Source organism: Sphaeramia orbicularis, chromosome 22 (assembly GCF_902148855.1).
Source record: "Sphaeramia orbicularis chromosome 22, fSphaOr1.1, whole genome shotgun sequence".
Classification (NCBI taxonomy): Eukaryota; Metazoa; Chordata; class Actinopteri; order Kurtiformes; family Apogonidae; genus Sphaeramia; species Sphaeramia orbicularis.
Window position 1 is genome coordinate 23,306,110 of NC_043978.1, and position 21,495 is coordinate 23,327,604.

Below are 21,495 nucleotides of genomic sequence, written 5' to 3' on the forward strand. Positions count from 1 at the left end.
GTTTTTCATGGAGGAGAAAACTGCATCCTTATGCGAGTGACAGTGTTGTTTCAGTGTTGCAGAATTACTGAACAAATTGAAACCTCTTCTAAACAAAGCAGGTAGAAACTTTCTAAACAAGATCAGGCTAGTTTGTGCATACACATTTCCTCAACATTATTCTATAGCAGCTTATGTGATAAATCTTATGTCACTGATGCTGTAAAAAAAAAAGAAAAAAGAAAAAAGAAAGCCTCTTCAAAGTGACAAAGAATGTCACAATTTCAATAGTTCACTTCCACACGCTATCTGCTCAGCAACAAATAACAAACTCTGTATGTAAATCAGATCAATAGGATATCCATATAAACGGCCTGCAGCTGTGTGTTGCCATCAAGCAGCTCACCTAATGTAATAAGGAACATCAATAGTTGATTTTCAAACCTAGTGGTGCAGAGAAAGAAAACGAGGATGATGAGATTAGCGCAGCTTGGCTCCGACGTCGAGCTTCATTTTATAAACAGTCACAATTAACACAGACTGTCATTATACAGGGGACAATGAGATGAGTTGGGAAGAACAGATTAATAACTTCACTGCGTGAGTCAAACTCTGCTGCACTACAAAGACATACCCGTATTTGTTTCTCAGAGTCAACACTGACATTTGGACGTTTGGGTATGATAATTAATCATGATAAACTGAAATGCTTGCATGCGCAGACAGAAGGTGGTGTGCAATAGATTACACATCTACTGTACGTTGGTCCTCAGACAGGTGTAATAATGCAGCCTGACAATTCACAGCACTATATGGTAACGCAAAATTAGCAGGTGTTCTCTGCAGCAAAAAAAAAAAAAATGTTTCCATTAAAGGTACATCCAGGCTTATGTTCCCTAAGGTGGATTAGGCAAGAAAGAGCTTTTCAGAAAATGTAAGTAGTTTTATAAAAAGAACAATACATTCATATTCATATAGGGAATACACTCATCAGTGCAGTATTTGTGGAAACATGAACTTTTAATGAAATCTACAGTAAGTAAGGTCTGCCACTAGGGGTCTCTAATTCAAAACAGTGAAAAAAAAAACAAAGAGTTTTGACAAAGTGGTGACACAGCAGGGGATCATGGGAGTTTTCACTATCATTACGTGATTAAGGCAGTAATCATACAGATCACAGTGGATCTACAAATACACAAAACATTTAGAAACAGGCAGAATATTGTTACCTTCGCCAAGGAGGTTATGTTTTCATCGAGGTTTGTTTGTTTGTTTGTCTGTTAGCAAGATAACTGAAAAAGGTATGGATGGATTTTGATTAAATTTTCAGGAAATGTTGATACTGGCACAAGGAACAAATGATACAATTTTGGTGGTGATAGGGGGGGATTCAATGAATTTTTCAAGAATTGTTGATACTGACATAAAGAACAAATGGTTACATTTTGGTGGTGATTGGGGGGGTGCAGATTGTGATGAAATTTTCAGGAAATATTGATACTGTCTAAAGGAACAAATGATACAGTTTTGGTGGTGATCGGGGGGGCCCGATTTTTATGACATTTTCAGGAAATGTTGATACTGTCTAAAGGAACAAATGATAAAAAATAAAAATAAAAAAAAATGAAAAATTGGTGGTGATGGGGGGGCAGATTTTGATGAAATTTTCAGGAAATGTTGATACTGGCACAAGGAACAAATGATGCAATTTTGGCGGTGATCGGGGGCGGGGGGGGCAGGTTTTAATGAATTTTTCAGGAAATGTTGATACTGGCATAAGGAATAAATGATTACATTTTGGTGGTGATGGTGGGGCAGATTTTGATGAAATTTTCAGGAAATGTTGATACTGGCACAAGGAACAAATGATACAATTTTGGTGGTGATCGGGGGGGGACAACAGATTGTGATGAAATTTTCAGGAAATGTTGATACTGGCACAAGGAACAAATAATAAAAAAAAATTTGGTGGTGATGGGGGGGCAGATTTTGATAAAATTTTCAGGAAATGTTGATACTTGCATGAGGAGCAAATGATTACATTTTGGTTGTGATGAGGGGGGGCAGATTTTGACAAAATTTTCAGGAAATGTTGATACTGGCACAAGGAACAAATGATTAAATTTTGATGGTGGGGGGGGGGGGGGGGCAGATTTTGATTAAATGTTCAGTAAATATTGATACTGGCATAAGGAACAAATGATTAAATTTTGGAGGTGATGGGGGGGGGGGGTTTGGATGAAATGGGGGGGCGTCACTGATCTGCCTTGGCGGAGGTCTGCGCTCTCCGAATGCTCGAATGCTTTTCTAGTTAAAATTACACTGACTTCTCTTAAGACAGGTTTTTCTTATTTGTTCAGGTTATTCCCATTTTTTGTGAAAGGATAGTTTGTAAATGTAAATTTTCCTTTTTTTTTTTTTTTTTTACACTAAAACAAGGAAAAATTTGGAGTTGTCAGAATTTATAGGTTATTATGTTTTTTTTAGTTTACTGGTTGAATTGGGCTGAATGTGGAACCTGAACTAAAATGATTAATATCTTCAGTGTAAATTCTGTATGGGCCAGATTGGACCCCTCGGCGGTCCTATTTTGGCCCGCGGGCCATCTGTTTGACACCTGTGCTTTTAGAATATTAACATTTAAAGGTAGAACTACGTATAGCTCATTTTAAATGGGTGAAATCTTTGTCACACTTCTTAATAATGTGATAGACTGGAGCAAAACTAGCAAGTGCAAATTGTTTTTCATGTTCCCACAGTACTCACAGTACATATTTCAATTAGATTACTTTGTCAGACTCCTAGTGGCAAAAATTACATAGACTTTTAAGAAAAAATTACCCACCTCTAATATGGTTTTATCATCTAATAATCACGTTATCATCTTATGGGAACATCTTTTTCATGTGTAAAATGTAACAGAAGGCTCAGATAATTAGTCCTCCTCTCTTTTCATAATCACGTTTCACTTCAACTCCTTCATTTAGCTCTCCTCCACCTTCGGACGAGTACCGCGGCACGCTCATAATCCTCACTTCCTTCACATCCAGGGGCTGTGCTTGTAATGTAGGTATTTTAGCAAAAGAAGGGTGTCTGAAGGAGATGATGCTCTTGGGCCGTCACTCAGTCTTCTCTCAGTTGTATTGGATTAGTCAGCGCATGGTGAATCAGCTGTTTGTCATGGATACAGTAATAGCTTAGCAGTGGCTTTTATAGGCACCAGGTGGACTAATAAAAAAAAACTCAGCATTAGTATCCTCGGGGCCAGTAGAACAGCAATTTATCTACAAACATCAAGTGTATGAACAACAACAACAACAAAAATCTCACTTAAACATCCCACAGAGGGGTGTTTTTTCAGTTTTTTTGTACCACTTTTCATAAATCCATTCCCCAACGCTCCAACTCCAGCCAATTACATAATTTGAAATTACTCTTAAAAGGAAAACACATGTATTTTATGATAGAGACAGCCGACAGCATAGACAGAGAATGAACTTCACTTGTGCTCACAGGGGCTGTGAGTTAGTGGCCTTGCAGGTTACAGAAGCATTGTTTGCTCTAATTGTGTTTGGTAATGTGTTTTTGAAGCGCTGTTATTGCTATTCATGGTATTCAAGCAGGAGCAAATAGCTTCTTCTGCCCATGGACACATAATTGAGGAGCCTGAGGAAGATTACCGCAGTGAAGGGATAAAAAAAAAAAAAAGAGTCTGAAAGAAAAAAAAAAAGACAGTTTTAGTTAAAGAGGTAGAAGCAACAGCCAGAAAAAATCATGGAAGACAGTGAAAAGGGGGAGACAAAATATGTTTGGAGAGTGTTCAACCACATGAACAATTCATAATTAACTTTTTAGAACCTTCACAAAGCTATGGGTGTGGGGCTCATGCCAACAGAGCTGTTCCTTTTCACTGGCAGATGTGGCTCGGCCGTGTTTTGTTGTGTTTACTTACGTGTTTCCCTGTGCCAACCCGTACATGAGGTAGTCGGAGGAAACACATGTTGCCAGAGGACCAACAAACACATATTTTGTCTGTAGGAGAAAAAAAAACAAAAAAAAAAACAGCAGTTGTTAAATATGAGACTTCGGATGTTACATGGGTTACAAGTAATGGCTTTTCTTACAATATAAGCGTTTTTTTTTTTTTCCTATTTTCTGCCATGTTTTTTCCGTGCAGTACTTGTAATGCAGCATTGTGCAGTCTATTTCCATTTTAATAGCTACACCTTAGGCAGCCATCAGGTAAGTTAGGTACGTGACTAATAAAACTCTAATTGAGCAAATTAGATGTTGTTGATCTCTCACTGAGTCAGACAATCATCACCCACGACTCTATATAGTTAGTCAATGATTCAAGAGCTGCCGTTTAATGATGTTGACTCATTGCAGGTTTGAACACATCACTCGCTGCTTTGTGAAGAGGAAATGGTGAGTGGAGAAAACCAACAGAGAAGCAGAGCTTAGGATCCTTTATGTGGATGCTATGTACTGCATACATGTATATTACATGCTACTTCTTGTAATAGTATAAGGTGCTGTATGTGAAAATGACCATATGATCACCATGGAAACAACAATTACCTGGCAGCTGTTGGTAGAGTTTTTTTCCCCCCCATGGGATATTTACATACAAATCTTCATGAAATTGTTCGCTCCATATGAGACTGTTCCTATCAACAGCTTGTGTCTGTAGGATAATAGCTCCTCTCAACTTTTCACACTGAGACAATGTATTTTCAATTGTAAGAAAATATATTATGGTCAGAATCACTCAATTACATTTTTGCATAGACTTAGGCCCAATCCCAATTCACCCCTTGGCCCCTCCCCCTTACCCCTACCCCTCCATTTTGCACGTTCACATAAAGCGGTAGGGGATTTTTCAGAGATTTCAGAGATTTTTCAGGACCACGCTACAAACATAGGGGTATGTGCTGGGGCGCCGCTACCAACTGTGGACCCCATGGAAGCTAAACATTATAGGCCCTTTAGGAAATAAATTACCTGGGTAATTCCGTGCCAAATCACCAGATTTTAGAGAAAGTTCCCGACTCACTATCACCATTTGTGTAACTGACTTTTGGGAGATTCATTTTTGAGTCATTTATCATATCTACAAATATACAGGGGTTGGACAAAATAATGGAAACACCTTCTATGATGCCAAAATGTTAGGTGTTTCCATTATTTTGTCCAACCCCTGTACTACATTTATGTAGTCAAGAGAATTTGAATTAACAATACACATAGTATGTAGTGTAACATTGAGAATGACATTCTCGCATGTAATTAAGCGTCTATATTCAACAGCTTGAATAAAATGTTTTTCTTCACAGCACCAACTTCATAATTGGTACATATATCAATTACACCTAGTTCTTTTCACTGATATAATTTTTTTTGTGGTAGACCTTGTCAGACATTTGCTATAAGCAGTCAAAATACAGACTCAACAGGTTTTTTTTTTCCATTTTTAGGGGCATGTATACGAGAGACTATAATTTTTGTCACAGATATAACATGTTTTTCTGGCAGTACTATAACTTGTCTCATATATTAAAAGGAATCAGACGTCTGGTGTCATTAAATCTAGAGATATAGCGAGACAAATGTGCGACCATAGACAAAGGTGCATTCCAGGAAGCCATGTTTGGCATGCCATAAATCTGCAAATATGTCACATACAAAGCTCTCCATATGTGCACCTAGCCTTATTATATCATTATCATAGGAATTAGGTGTGAAAATTTGAACCATTTAGTATGAATAGTTCAAAAGTTATTATCCCTCCAACTATAGATGTTTGATTATAACACTTAAAATATGGGGCCGCGCCCCTTTTTTGTAGGCTTAATGTCTCCAAAACCAGTGGAGATACTGGCCTCAAATTTTGCACAGTTGTTATTAGTTACAAGGGCATCAAAATAAAAAGTTATGAATCAAATCTGAGACGGTGAGTTGGGAGCCTTCCGGTGATTTAGCACGGAATTACCCATCTGTAAATCTGTTGTCGGAGCGGGGTGGGGTGGGGGGTATGAACCTACTATAACAACTGAAGGCACATGTGTCAAACATGCGGCCTGGGGTCCAAATCCAGCCCGCCAAAGGGTCCAATCCAGCCCATGGGATGAATTTGTGAAATGCAAAAATTACACTGAAAATATTAACAATCAGTGGTGTAAAAATCATTTTAATTCAGGTTCCACATACAGACCAATTAGATCTCAAGTGGGTCAGACCAGCAAAATATGATCATAATAACCTATAAATAAAGAAAACTACAAATTTTCTCTTCATTTTCGTGTAAAAAAGTAAAATAACATGAAGATATTTACATTAACAAACTATCCTTTTACATAAAATGTGAATAACCTGAACAAAAATGAACAACATGAAATGTCTTAAGACCAGAATTTTGCCTGTTACTAAATATTTTTTGTATTTGTATTGTAATGTAAGTTGTAACGCACATGTATAAATGATATAATATGTTTTTCTTAAGGCATTTCAATCTGCTCATGTTATTCAGATTTTCAAGGAATCTTTGTAGATGTAAACATTACAATAATATAATTTTACTTTTTCACTGTTATTATTTTACTGGTCTGGCCCACTTGAGATCATATTGGGCTGAATGTGGCCCCTGAACTAAAATCAGTTTGACACCCCTGACTGAAGGTATATGGGTGCGTTTCATAAGTGCTGTATTAACTGCAACGGGTGTGAAAATGAAGGTAAAACTTAACTTTGGACATCCGATTCCTGGCTTCTATGCCTCTCTTTTACTGCAGACCTTACACGAAATTTTCACAGCTCCTAACTATATCCACTGGGCCCCCTGCAAATGCTGTTATCGCTAACTTTGCAGAAATGACGACAGAACATTCAGGCCAACACATGTGCACATGAGCTGACTTTGGGAACTTTAAGGGACAGCTCTCTAGCGGAAAATAACCACGGAGAAGTGTAAATTTAACCCAGTGCTACTTTTGTGGCAGGTCCAAAATAGTATATTTAACTTTTCTTAATTGATTGATCACCATTTATTTTAATATTATCCTCTGCATTTTGTGGTTTTTCAATGAAAATCTGGTATTTTACCTACATTTAATTTTCTGATTATGTAGATGTTCATAAAAACTGAGATTAAAGTTGAAGAATATTATATCAGAAACACAGAAAACTCAAGAAAAAGTGACTTTTTGAGTAAATACAGGGTGGGGAAGCAAAATTTACAATGAACATTTAGTTGTTTTTTCTCAGCAGGCACTACGTCAACTGTTTTGAAACCAAACATATATTGATGTCATAATCATACCTAACACTATTATCCATACCTTTTCAGAAACTTTTGCCCATATGAGTAATCAGGAGAGCAAACGTCAAAGAGTGTGTGATTTGCTGAATGCACTCGTCACACCAAAGGAGATTTCAAAAATAGTTGGAGTGTCCATAAAGACTGTTTATAATGGAAAGAAGAGAATGACTATGAGCAAAACTATTACGAGAAAGTCTGGAAGATACTATTAAAGAAGAATGGGAGAAGTTGTCACCCGAATATTTGAGGAACACACAATTTCAGGAAGCGTGTGAAGGCAGTTATTGAGAAAGAAGGAGGACACATAGAATAAAAACATTTTCTATTATGTAAATTTTCTTGTGGCAAATAAATTGTCATGACTTTCAATAAACTAATTGGTCATACACTGTCTTTCAATCCCTGCCTCAAAATATTGTAAATTTTGCTTCCCCACCCTGTATATCAATAACTGAACATAAAACAAGTGTCTCCATCCACTGTCACTGATCCGACTCCATGGGTTTTACTGGTGAATCAATGTTGTAGAAGATGACGGTGTTTCTACATTCACTACGGAGCCTCTGAACGTCCAAATGGGTCATATCTGATGACCATGAAAAGATGACAAACTGTATTTTGCACCAATTATTTACATGTATCGATAGGTTTAGTGGTTTGAAAGTTATTGAACATTTTAGATCAGTAGATGGGTTTGGTTGCCAGTGGCTGTTTGGGTCTTTATGGGTTTATAATGTCTGGTTGGAGAAAAGATCATTGTCGACCTGGTTGACACAAGTGGAAGGGAACAGCTGTGATAATGGGCATTAAATTCTGTTCTAATTGGTCTTAAAAAGGTCTTAAATTTAACTTGTAGAAACATGTAGGAACACTGTATGTGAAATGGCACAGTTCAAATGTATTAAATATTGTCTAAAATCAGCTCCCGTGGTGAAGCCTGTCTATGCATTGCAGGTTGTAGATACTTCAAGTGTCGTACTGTAAACTTTATCCACTGAAGTATGCTTTGGTATAGACTTTAAAATTCTCTTGCTAGCATATAAAGCACTGAATGGTTTAGGACCTTCTAGTCCAGTATGAACCATCCAGTCCACTCAGGTCGTCTGGTGCAGGTCTGCTCTGTGTTCCCAAAGTCAGAACTAAACATGGAGAATCAGCGTTCAGTTTCTATGCCCCGTATATCTGGAACAAACTACCAGAAAATATCAGGTCTGCTGAGAGTCTGAGTTCATTTAAGTCCAGGTTAAAGACTCACCTGTTCACTGCTGCCTTTGACTAAAAGGTTTTTTACTTTTTAAATTGTATATTCCCTTTTGAAACTCTGAACTGCAACTCTTACTTTATAATACGTGTTTGTTTTTATATTTTTGGATTTTGTGTTGTTTTCTTACTTGCTGTTTTTAATCACCTTTTACATGTTTCTTATAATGTTTTAAATGTGTTTCTTTTTCCCTGTCACTGTATTTCAATGTGTTGTGTGAAGCACCTTGAATTGCCTTGTTGCTGAAATGTGCTGTACAAATAAACTTGCCTTGCCTTGCCTTTGGTTTGTCAGATACTACTCACTGTGCACTAGTTTTGGTCCGAATCAGTCTGGTACTAGTAGATAAATGTCAATTCAATAGCAGCCTAACTTTGAGACACTTGTAGGATCAATGTAAACACTGTATTTTCATTTATTTTTGCCTTTCCAGTTCTCTCTTCTAATCACTGCGAAGTGGATGCTGAGTGGTGGGCACATGACTCTCACTTGCTAATGCTTTCCTTTTCTTTGCAAAAATTGTTCATCAGAAAAAGCTTTTTCCACCTCAATGGATGTGTCCCTTAATCCCTGGCTCCTAAAACCTGTTTAATCTGAACTAAGTCATTAAAACAGTAAAGGGATATCACAAAGGACTTTCAAGCCAATTGGCTTAACGGTAACGTGATTAGATCATTGATCTCTTGGCAAAGCCTTGGGCTTCCAGGTGCGAAATGACTATTTAATGAAATCAGAGAAATCTCGTTACTAGAAAATTACTGATCAAAGTTAAGACCAGGTGACTGGGGTGGTATTGGTATCCATGTATCTGGGCAAAGGTATTTATTCTCCAGATCCCCTCTTGACATTACCAAGAATGTATGGGACTGGAATGAGAGATGGTGTTCTTAATCCCTAACCAGCCACTATCCATACCGCTATGCATCTTTAACAGGGATTGCTGCGTTAAGCTTTGATAGTGATCACCATTGAGCAACGTTTCCCCCTCGTTTTTTTTTTTTTTTTTTTTGTCTCCAGATGCACAATAAGGAAGTGGTCTAATGGCATTATAGCCTGATTAATGCATGTACCAAAAAGCCGTCTTCACAGATCTCCTTCAATTGTATTTTCTGTCATGTAGTCCACAGATTCAGGATTACACCTTTGACATTATCAGCTTGATGTTCATTAATAACCAGAATACAGATCACTGAGCTCGGCAAATCTCCAGCAGCTTACATAAACTGGCTGATAACACGACTACAGAATACTGTTCAAAATACACCTCCAAATGACCCACCTCACCACCTCTGCAGAAACACTATAACACCTGACAACCTTACGATTGTCCTCTCCTATTGCATGGAATAAATAATCTGATCAGAGACCTCTTTTGTAATTAACGAGAAGAGATGAAATATCACTTAATTTCAAATTTAATTACAAGCCATAATATTTCCTTCATTGGACCTCCTGCTAATGCTTTGCAGTTTCCCGCTGCTGATAAATGTGCTGTGTATTAAAAACAGGAACATTTACAGTTCCCTGAACTACACATGAAATTTCCCATGTTATGAACATTTTGTAGGTGGGAGGTGTATAATACCACGAGACACACAGACACACAAACACACAACGACGGTCGTGATACACAAAGAATGGAGTGCCATCAGGACCACAGATAAAAAGGTTAATAAAGACTTGGTAATGAAAATTAATGACACAAATCATACACAGGCTCTGACACACTTTTCCCTGTTTAATTGCAATGGCTGAGACGCACTCATTTTAATTACCTATATTGCAGCATTGATGTCCTTCAGTGTCAAGCTTCCAAGTTCTCTCTGTGCTTATCACTACAGATGAGCGTTTAAGGCTATTATCATAACCATGACAAAGGTATTGACTTCTACCCTCAGATGAGTTTTGCTTATGCAATAAGAATTGCCATTAATTGGGGTAATGAGGCTTGCACGCTGACTTTCACCACCACTTTTGGTCTCAATCATATAGTGATGATTTTGCATTAGGAGACTGGCTTTAGTCCAGGTTAAGATCATTAGTAATGTATGGGTTTAATTTAGATCCACTTTGGATAACGAAACCTGTGGAAGATTATGACACTCCAGCAAATATTTATAGTTTTTCAGAGCAACACAGTGTCAAAATGATCTACCTACACATATATATAAAAGTGCTTTACATTATTACAGAGCGAAAAAAAATTGACTGGTGGAACTGATTCAGCAATTTAAAAACATGCCAATCACTAATCAATATAACTGACAAATTGCGTTAAAATGAATTAAGAGTCGTGCTCACATTGGAAACACATTAATTTGGTTCAAGCTGGAATTCCACAAAGACTGAAACTGAATTGTTTACCAACACAACTGTCTGGAATCGTCTCCAGGGACTGACTGAAAATGCACAGATTGGAAGTTGCTGATGTAGCACATTGGCTCAAATTTATTTATTTTTTTTTACAAGAAATAAAAAAAAATAAAAAAATAACGCAGACCTGCTGCTGCTGCTGCTGCTGCTGGCTACATTTTGATGATGGATTTTGAATAATGCAAATATGATAAATTTGCCAACACATAGCATTTCACTAATTAATTATAATTAATCATGTTGAAGTTTTCAGAGGTGTAGTCAGTGATAATGTTGTCTGTTTGATGTATTGCCCATATGAAGCCCAGCGTGTGGATCAAACCCTGTCTCTTGAGCAGAAGTAGAGTGGTCTTCAGGACTGTTTGTGTTTGTGTGTGTATGTGTATGTGTGCGTTTCACTCAATGTGTCGTCCTCATTCTACTCCACAGATGGGATTTCATTTTAATTGACAGTTACCTGAATCCATTCGTCAAGATGACAACCATAGTGAGGAGGAACTGTTGAGGTGCACCCTGAATGTACTCAGCAAGGTATAGAGGTGGAAGTGTTTCGTTTGTGTGTGAGTGTGTTTTTCCATCTGTCTATGCATGCACTTGTCCGTATGTCTTCCGCAACTTTTTTTCTTTATTTTTTTATTTATTTTTTTTTTTTTGATGGGCTACAGATAGGTCAATCTTAGCATCAAACTGCGGCATCTTCAGTGTTCAGAGTGTGCATGTGTGTGTTTGTGCACTTGTTTGTGAGTGCAGGGTGCATAGCCTGCCGATCCATTGATCTCAAGCTTTCTCTGTGAAGTCTGGCCTTTGTCTGCCAGATCTACCTCTCCTGCCGTCTTTCTTTTTCGCTGTCATTCCCTGACACATGGCTCTGACACATCCACCAGTGGGAAAATAACACATATCTCTGACCTCTTGAACTTTTTCTTCTCCGAAAGCCCTAGAGAAAGAATGCTTTAGCTGCCCACGCCTCTTTAAATGTCTACCAAGGGACAGGGGCTATTGAGACAAGGGGGGTAGAAAGACATTTCAAGACAGGTATAGATCCTCAGCTGGTGTCAGGTATGGGTATCGAGCAAAACAGCCGAGGATTTATAGCGTGCACACTTCATGTATTGTGCATGGACTGCAAAGAGCCAGAGTAATAGACATTGTTGTCAGCAGTTCTCTGCCAGGGTTTTCCTATGAGCTCTGTTCAGTGTTAAATCACAGACTGTATACAAAGCTGGTCAATTCTTTTCTGGGCCACTGCGTTCAGTGTTTACTGTATCATGCTTAAGATCTCAAAACAAATTGACATGTGGAACACCTTTATTATATGTACAAGCCAAGACCAAGAGATTGAGTTAAATGGAAAATGCTTAGTTAACATAAAGATGATGGGCTGTCACATGTCATATCAGAAGCTCCTGTGGCCCCCCTCTCAGTATTCTACTCACACAGTATGCGACAAATAGCCATAAACACCCTGCATTGGGAAGCTGAGACTAAGGGAAGAAGGGGGGGGGGGGGGGGGGTTATGTGTGGTCACATAATGTTGTCTTTGGATCAGCCTTAGGAAGCCATGTCACAGATCATTCATGGAGCTGGTGTTGTATACATTAAGGAGGGAGGGGTGGGGATTGGTGGAGGCCTCTCCACAGCAACAGAGGACAGCCTATGGAAAATGCCCCAGCTACCTAGCCAAGACGGTGATGTCATCAGAGTGGAACATGCATTTCTACAAGCTGTCTGCTACGCCGCTGCATGTGCGTGCACGCCGCCGACTCTCCTCCAGTGCATGTGTGTGTGTGTGTGTGTTGGTAGGAGTTAAACGAACACACACCGGCTTACATGCTGCATCACCTTCAGGCCGTCCTCAGCTGTACCACGGGGATGTTACCTCTTCAATGATTCTCTCATGTATATTGAATGAACTGCACAACAAGCTCATGTTCATGGGTGATTTATCTTGTGCAGGTGTGATAATGTCAATATATTGATTAATCAAGCGGTGATTGAGGACCATATGCTCTGCTGATGATTAATATTGATAACTACGTGCCACCCTGCAACTTGACAATACAGATTTAATCACACACATCCAAAAAAACAAGGTTGAGTGTGTGTGTTTAAGTGTCTTACCATGTGTAACCGGTGACCTGAGGGATTACATCTTGCCCCTAAAGCTCCTGCTCACACTGTGTGCTGCCAATAGTGTATTGTATCACTGTGGGCAGCATCTTAAAGAAGTTTAAAAATGTGTGCAGCTTGCTCTTTATTCCCCGCTTTCTAATCCTTTTTAAGCTCACAATGGTGCTTTACTTCACAATAGTAAAAGCACTGAAAAGGGACAACTGCAAGCGTGGCCCAAGCGTTTGAAAACAGATTTGAAAAAGAAAAAAAAAAAAAAAAAAAACCTGTGGACATGTGCACGTATTTTCTGTGGTTCCTGTATTAAGCACAGCATGGATGTGTCAGTCAGTTTGCATGAGGTTATTATACTGTCCCCCTGCCTTCTTTGCACATCACATAAAAGTATGTAAGTTGTACTCATCAGATTGTTGGCAATGTGTTAATCTATTTAAAGGGGGCTTTGAATGGCAGCACGCATGACGGGTTTGTGTTTAACAATATATCTCTTTAAGTCTCTCTTGCTTGTGTTGTCACAGCTGCCACAACTTGGCAAAAGAGAGGGGACAAAAGGGAAAAGTAGACATCAGTGCATGGCAAAATAGTGTGAAAAGGGGAAAAAAAAAAAAAAAAAAAAGTTGGTTTTCTACACATAAGCTCTGAGGCCACAACTTCAGATCCGTCTACTTTGAGCATCTTTGCAAATATATATTTTATCTGCACATATCAAGATGAAAGTAATATAGTTTCCGAATCTATTTCATTACAAGCAGAAATCAGAGTGGAAATCTGGGATAACACTTTAAATTAAGGTTCACATATTCACCGTTCGCTAGTCACGTATTAGCATATATATTATAAAACACTTATGCCTTATTTTGTATGACCATTCAAGATACTTGTAGGGGATTTGTGAAGCTACTAGTGAATTAATTAGTAGCAGGACCTCAATTTACAAAGGGAAACATAGTCTGGGTTGGATAGATTTATATCCCCTCCACACTATTGGAGATTTTTTTTTTTTTTTGCTAAAATTGATCTTTTTCTCTATGTTTGGGTGTCTCATTCACAGATAAACAGCATTAGGCTGCAAGTACTGAGAATATTAAAAATACTTTCCAAAGTGTAGATCTCTAAAAGAAAATGATGGCATCACATCTAATTTCACACATGTCTGTTAGGGCGTTTTCACACTTAATTTTATCAATGTGAATGCAAATGTTCCATGCGCGAGTACCATACCCGAGCCCTGGGTATGGACTGCATGGATTCTAGTACAAAACATTGCCGTGTGAAAGCGATCTGTACCCGAGACCAATCACCATGAGACCGTAGACGGCGCTCCTGTTGTGTCCTGAAAAAGCTTCGGATCTGCACTGTTGGTACCCGATCTGTACCCGGAAACCAGATTGGTACCCCGCATGCACGATGCACAGAGAAACGTGTCTACATTCTGTAACGTGTTTTGGTTTTTATGCAGTATTCACGACAGTTTGACAATATTTCAGCTTTAAAGGCATAAATCTGCATTGTTTAAGCAAAAAGATCAATTTATTATTGAGAACATTTTCTTGTCTGTTACTTTTTTAACATACTTGCTTCATCTTCAGCGTAACGCAACGTAAACGTAACGCAAATTGCTCATTATCATTTAGCTGTCCTGCCGGTTTGCCTGCTCAAAACTAATTTAAAGGGCTATATTTAACGTCAGTGTGCGAGGCAATGAATGAAACAGTTTCTATGGAATTTTGAAAGATTTTTAACTATATCATCATGCAAAGAAATCACACACAGCTTCTCGGTATTGTTCAAATATGAGATATTGGGGTTCGGCCTACCACCCAGAGGAGGAGAGGACCGTAGCCTGAGTTTTTCCTACAGAACTTACAGAAACTGCCCTGAATTTTTGTTTTTATAAATTATTATTATATTAACAGGTTTTATTTTAGAGATGTTTTGATTTTAATTGGCACATTTCATTGAGTACAAAACCAGACTTATTAACAGTTATGTACAAGGAATCAGCCATAAATGACAACAGTGAATGACGGATGTGACGTAATTTCGTGCATGCGGGGTACCGATCCGGTTTCTGGGTGTGGATCGAGTAGCCACATGCACGGTATTGCCTGTGAACATAACAGTTGCTTGGCGTAAGGGTTTGCCACCTTTGCGTTTATTAGATAGCAACAGAATTCCTTCCACACCACCACCTATTGTTTCCTTCCTGTAACACCCAGTCGTTCTCAGGCATGGGCCGCTGTATATGCTTGTGAACGCAACATCTGTGCGAAAGGTGTGAGTGTATTCAGGTACAGCGCAGATCCGGATACCCAGTGTGAAAACGCCCTAATTGTTTGGAGCAATAAATATTAGGGCTGGGTGTATTGATTTAAATATCCATAGTATCGATACCAAGGTGATTATCGGTATCGGATCAATACTAGCATGATGAGATTGATACTTTTGTTGCAGTTCCTCGTATATACGTTAGTATATAGCTAGTGGCGATTATGCACTTTAATATAAAGGGTTTGCTAACTCTGACGTTAGCATCCATCCTTCATTTGTAACATAGTATAGCAAAGCATTACATGATCAAAAACAAATTAATTTTAGCAAAAAAAAAAAAAAAAAAAGTGTTTGTTTTGAATGTCTGGGGTCGCCAGAAATTTGTGATGTTAAAATGGGGTCACGAGCCAAACAAGGTTTGGAACCACTGGGTTAAGATATTTTGCATTAGCTTGCATTTCAAGTAGCAGTTAACCCCTGATGCTAATAAATAACTAGTTAGTGGCAACTATGCTCATTAATGCTAAATCTGACATTAGCATTCATCGTTTATTTGTAACATAGTATAGCAAAGCATGATCAAGCCAAAAAAAAAGGTCTCTGTTTTGAATGTCTGAGGTCGCCAGAAATTTGTGATGTTAAAATGGGGTTGGGAACCACTGGGTTAAGATATTTTGCGTTAGCTTGCATTTCAAGTCGCAGTTAGCCCCTGATGCTAATAAATAACTAGCTAGTGGCGATTATGCACCTTAACATTAAGGGTTTGCTAAATCTGACATTAGCATCCATTCTTTACTTGTAACGTAGTATAGCAAACCATTACATGATCAAGCAAAAAAAAAAAAAAAAAAGTCTCTGTTTGAATGTCTGGGGTCGCCAGATATTTATGACGTTAAAATGGGGTCACGAGCCAAGACAGGTTGGGAACCACTGGGTTAAGATAGTTTGCATTAGCTTGCATTTCAAGTCACAGTTGCTACCCCGGATGCTAATAAATAACTAGTTAGTGGCGATTATGCACCTTAATATAAAGGGTTTGTTAAATCTGCCATTAGCATCAATCCTTTATTTATAACACAGCGTAGCAAAGCATTACATGATCGAAAACAAGTTTAGCAAAAGAAAAAGTCTCCATTTTAAATATCTGGGGTCGCCAGAAATTTATGATGTTAAAACAGGGTCACAGTTTGTTAGAAGCGATGGCGCCAAAAGGCAAAAAACAAAAGCTGAAGATAAGACAAAAGATATTTTGTATTAGTTTGCATTTCAAGTCGCAGTTAGCCCCTGATGCTAATAAATAACTAGTTAGTGGCAATTATGCACCTTAATATAATGGGTTTACTAAATCTGATGTTAGCATCCATCCATTGTTTGTAACGTAGTATAGCAAAGCATTTCATAATCAAAAACAAATTTAGCAAAAAAAAAAAAAAAGTCTCCATTGCATTAGCTTGCATTTCAAGTTGCAGTTAGCCCCTGATGCTAATAAATAACTAGCTAGTGGCGATTATGCACCTTAATATAAAGGGTTTGTTAAATCTGACGTTAGCATCAACCCTTTATTTATAACATAGCATAGCAAAGCATTTCATGATCAAAAACAAATTCAGCGAAAAAAAAAAAAAGTCTCCATTTTGAATGTCTGGGGCGCCAGATATTTATGATGTTAAAACAGGATTCCAGTTTGTTAGAAGCGATGGCACCAAAAGGCAAAAAACAAAAGCTGAAGATAAGACAAAAGATATTTTGTATTAGCTTGCATTTCAAGTTGCAGTTAGCCCCTGATGCTAATAAATAACTAGTTAGTGGCAATTATGCACCTTAATATAATGGGTTTGCTAAATCTGATGTTAGCATCCATCCATTATTTGTAACGTAGTATAGCAAAGCATTTCATAATCAAAAACAAATTTAGCAAAAAAAAAAAAAGTCTCCATTGCATTAGCTTGCATTTCAAGTTGCAGTTAGCCCCTGATGCTAATAAATAACTAGCTAGTGGTGATTATGCACCTTAATATAAAGGGTTTGTTAAATCTGACATTAGCATCAACCCTTTATTTATAACATAGCATAGCAAAGCATTACATGATCAAAAACAAATTCAGCAAAAAAAAAAGTCTCAATTTTGAATGTTTGGGGCGCCAGATATTTATGATGTTAAAACAGGGCCACAGTTTGTTAGAAGCGATGGCACCAAAAGGCAAAAAACAAAAGCTGAAGATAAGACAAAAGATATTTTGTATTAGCTTGCATTTCAAGTTGCAGTTAGCCCCTGATGCTAATAAATAACTAGTTAGTGGCACCTTAATATAAACAGTTCGCTAAATCTGACATTAGCATCCATTCTTTATTCGTAACATCTTATATGAGTCTATTCTTTCACAGTTTACAGTCGCCGTGACACTTCTGTTTTTTCCGGCCACTGACCACGGACAGAGGCCGGTAGCGGAGCTGATTTGTTGCGCTGCATTACACTGACAGATGGACTGATTGTTGACAAACAGCTCAACTCAATGCCAGCACCGCCGCGGTCATCTTCACTGGGCCGCCTGACTGTTTGCTGTTGTGCGGTGATTTGCTGAAGCTCCCCCGGATGACAAGCATGCTTCATCCCTCACTTTCATTGCACCATAAAAGGGTCCTCTGTGGTGCTGGATGCTGCTGCTTACTGGTTAGTCTTTGTCATCATTACGGTGTCACAGACAGGATAACCAGAACGAGAGTCGGGGTGAGGGGAGGACACTCAGAAGGTGGAGAGTGTGTAACAGTAGACATGGCAGGAGTCACCTAGGTCCACAAGAATCAGATTATCTGTTCATTCATCTTCATATGTCTATATCTCAAATGGTAACGGAGCACCCGGAGGGGAAGGTCACACACCAGTGCTTAGAATAACATACATCTGATCCAGCTAAAAATTCAATGTGGGGGCGAAACCTGCTGCTGTTACACAACAAAATAAATGTCTGGATTTGTGTTTGCAGTAAAACTGGAAGTAATTCACAAAGAAAAAAAAACTGAATAATCTCTCTTTAGTTACAGGAAGTCTTTGATCTAGAAAATGATTTATATGCTCTGAGAACACACAGCAAACACCATGGGGTGTTTTGGAGATTTGCAAGTATTCTGTGTATATTTGTGCGCATGTGTTTGTTTACAAGTGTGTGTGTGTGTGTGTGTGTGTGTATTTAAAGCTTTTATATGGATTTTCTTTGCTCTGCACCTGAAATAGAGTCCTCACCTGTGGATGAACCTGAGTTGAGCTGTTTTTTTTTTTTTTTTTTTTTTTTTTTGTAGGAGGGTTGTGTGTGTATACTGCAGACAAAACGAGTGCCACATATTTCCCTGACTAAAGGATCCTTTAGGTCCTGCAGCAGTCTGCTGTGCTACTGGGATAACAAGGGGCTCTGATCTCATCGTACCACAGCTCACTTTGCCGGGAAGGAGAAGGATGATGTAATGCTGTGTACGCACGCATCAGACGCACCGTGGAGGAGAAGCACAGTGGAGCCGCCGCCGCAATAATAACACCTCCACTGTGATTTTATGAGGCGTCATCACATTTATCATAATTCCTGTAACAATCCTAGTCAAATTCCAATTATGCATCTTCCTATATGGATATTTACCTCACTTCATTTGGGATTTTATGAAGGAGAGGAGCATACTTGTACACTGGAAGGCACAGTATATAATTTTTTGCAGCTCAATGTACTTTGATGATGTTGTGAAGTAGCGTGGGATGATGGGAATTTTTTTTTTTTTTTTTTTCATAACCACAGGCAGAAAGAATATATCTAACATGACCCAGACAGGAATTATATTTATAGAGGAGGTAGTGTTTTAACCCTCAAAGACCTAAAAAGCCAGCGAACAAAAGCACTGATCTGAAATGTTTAATAACTATTGAACCACTAATGCATTTACATAATTCAGGTAAGTAATTAAGGCCGTTTCATCATCACATATGACCCATTTGGATGTTCGGAGGGTCCACGGTGAATCATCTTCTGCAACATTGATTCACCAGTAAAACACGTTTGACAAATAGTACAGGTTGGAGATGCTTGTTTTACATATATTTTGCTGAAAAGGTCACTTTTTTCTTCAGTTTTCGCTGTTTTTTTATATTAAGTTCTGTATTTACTCTGCAGCTTCTATGAAAATCTACATTATGAGTGTATTAAATAGTGCAGAAAGTGTATGTTTCTCATTTCTAGTCAAAATATCTCATCACACTTAAAATAAGACATAATCACCTAAAGAGTAACTTTTAGTGAGATAAAATAACTTCTTTTTAGACAATAGATGTTATTTCAAGAAATCTTACTAAGATAATTTTCACTTGTTCCATTGGCAAATTTTTTTGCTTAATTCAAGATTTTTTTTTTTTTTTTTTTTTGCTTAATTCAACCCTTTAGGTGATTTTATCTTATTTTAAGTGTGATGAGATATTTTGACTAGAAATGAGGAAAAATACACTTTTTTTTTTGTTTTTATTTTTATTTTTGCAGTGAATGTACCTGAGTTTTACTAAAAAAATGTAAACTGCTGACAATAAAACACTTTGAAAAGGATAAATGTTCAGAGAAAATAAACGTGGTAGTCATGAGATAAATAGATCTAGGTTTTTAAGTGTTAAGGTTTTATTCAGACTGTGTTTAGAGGTATATATTCAGATTATGTAATTTCATTTTGACGATAAGTACAAGTAATGTTAAGTAATGCAATCATAAATGAGATGACAATTACTCATAGTAAGTTAGTGTTTAACGTGATATTTTCATACACATTAGTACACATAGTAAGTCTATATCTGTCATTTTAGATTACACTGGGTTACAAAAAAATGTTTTTTGCAAGTTGTCTAGGTTTTTTCAACTGAATTAGGACCATTTTGCACCGCTAAATCCAAAAATGACATCTGTTTTTCTCAATCAGGTCAGGTTTTTTTGCTAATTTGAGTTTGAAAAATTTGATCATCTCACAAAATATAATAATTAATACCAAAATAAGATTGGTAAGCACACTTTATGAAACTTGTGACTTGATTCCTGTTAGGTACAATGGTATATTCACCGCAGATGTAGCAGAATACGTCAGGCTTATTTTTGCAAGATTGTCTAGTCGAAGCCATTTCATTCACCTGTAATATTTAAAAAAACATTAATCATAAACTGGCAAAAGTAAAATCTTCAGAACTCATTTATTGCAAGAAATATGAAAGAATTTTGTATCATATGATGTGAAAATGTCCATAAATGTAAGCAAAAATGTTAAAAAGCCAATATGTAGCATAGTTCAGAAAGCTGATCTGATTGAGCAAAATTAATGTGATTTTTGGATTCAGCACACCAAAATTATCCTAAATCAGCTCAAAAAACTTAAACAATAAATTTGTTGTTGACCAGTGTCATTTATTGTGTAAATAAAGCAGACAGCTGCATTTATGACATGAATGTATGCGATTATAATATAATTCCGCACAAAATATAAAACATACATCAACTTTTTTGCCTATTTTTGTGGCAAATACACAATATTATATAATACTTTTAATTTTTTTTGAAGCTTTGACGAAAATATAAATAGAACAGCGATGTGAAAGAAAAAAAAAAAAAAAATCACCAAATATTCTATGCACGCGTTGCCATCGGAAGTTAAAAATGATGTGTCGGACAGTTTAATGGCAAATCACATATTCTAACAAGTTCACCTTTTACTGAAATGTATAAATTACCAAATTAATTGATTGCTTTTTACAGTGACCTACAAAGGAGCCCATCCATTTACATTACCTTCATCTTTCCCCTTGCCCTAGTACTAGACAGTCACCTCCAGAGAATCATACGACTCCAGTCCTGTATAATACTAGGGTGAGAATATTATACTGTGAATTTTATGCTAGGTAATTAAAGAGATCACTGTTTTATGTCCTAGGCAGGGATGGACATTCCCTGATTCACAACCCTACACACTAAAGTGGAATAGCCTTGTTCTTACTCTTGACTTCTCTGGTTTAATTGTCCTTTGTGTCGAGCTTCTTCCTTTTATAACCTTCCTAATATATGATACATGGACTGCGGCGTCTTTAAGATATTAACAGGCTATTGATGCACTGAAGCAAAGCATCACACCTGTCAAAGTGCCGTGATGAGTGAGA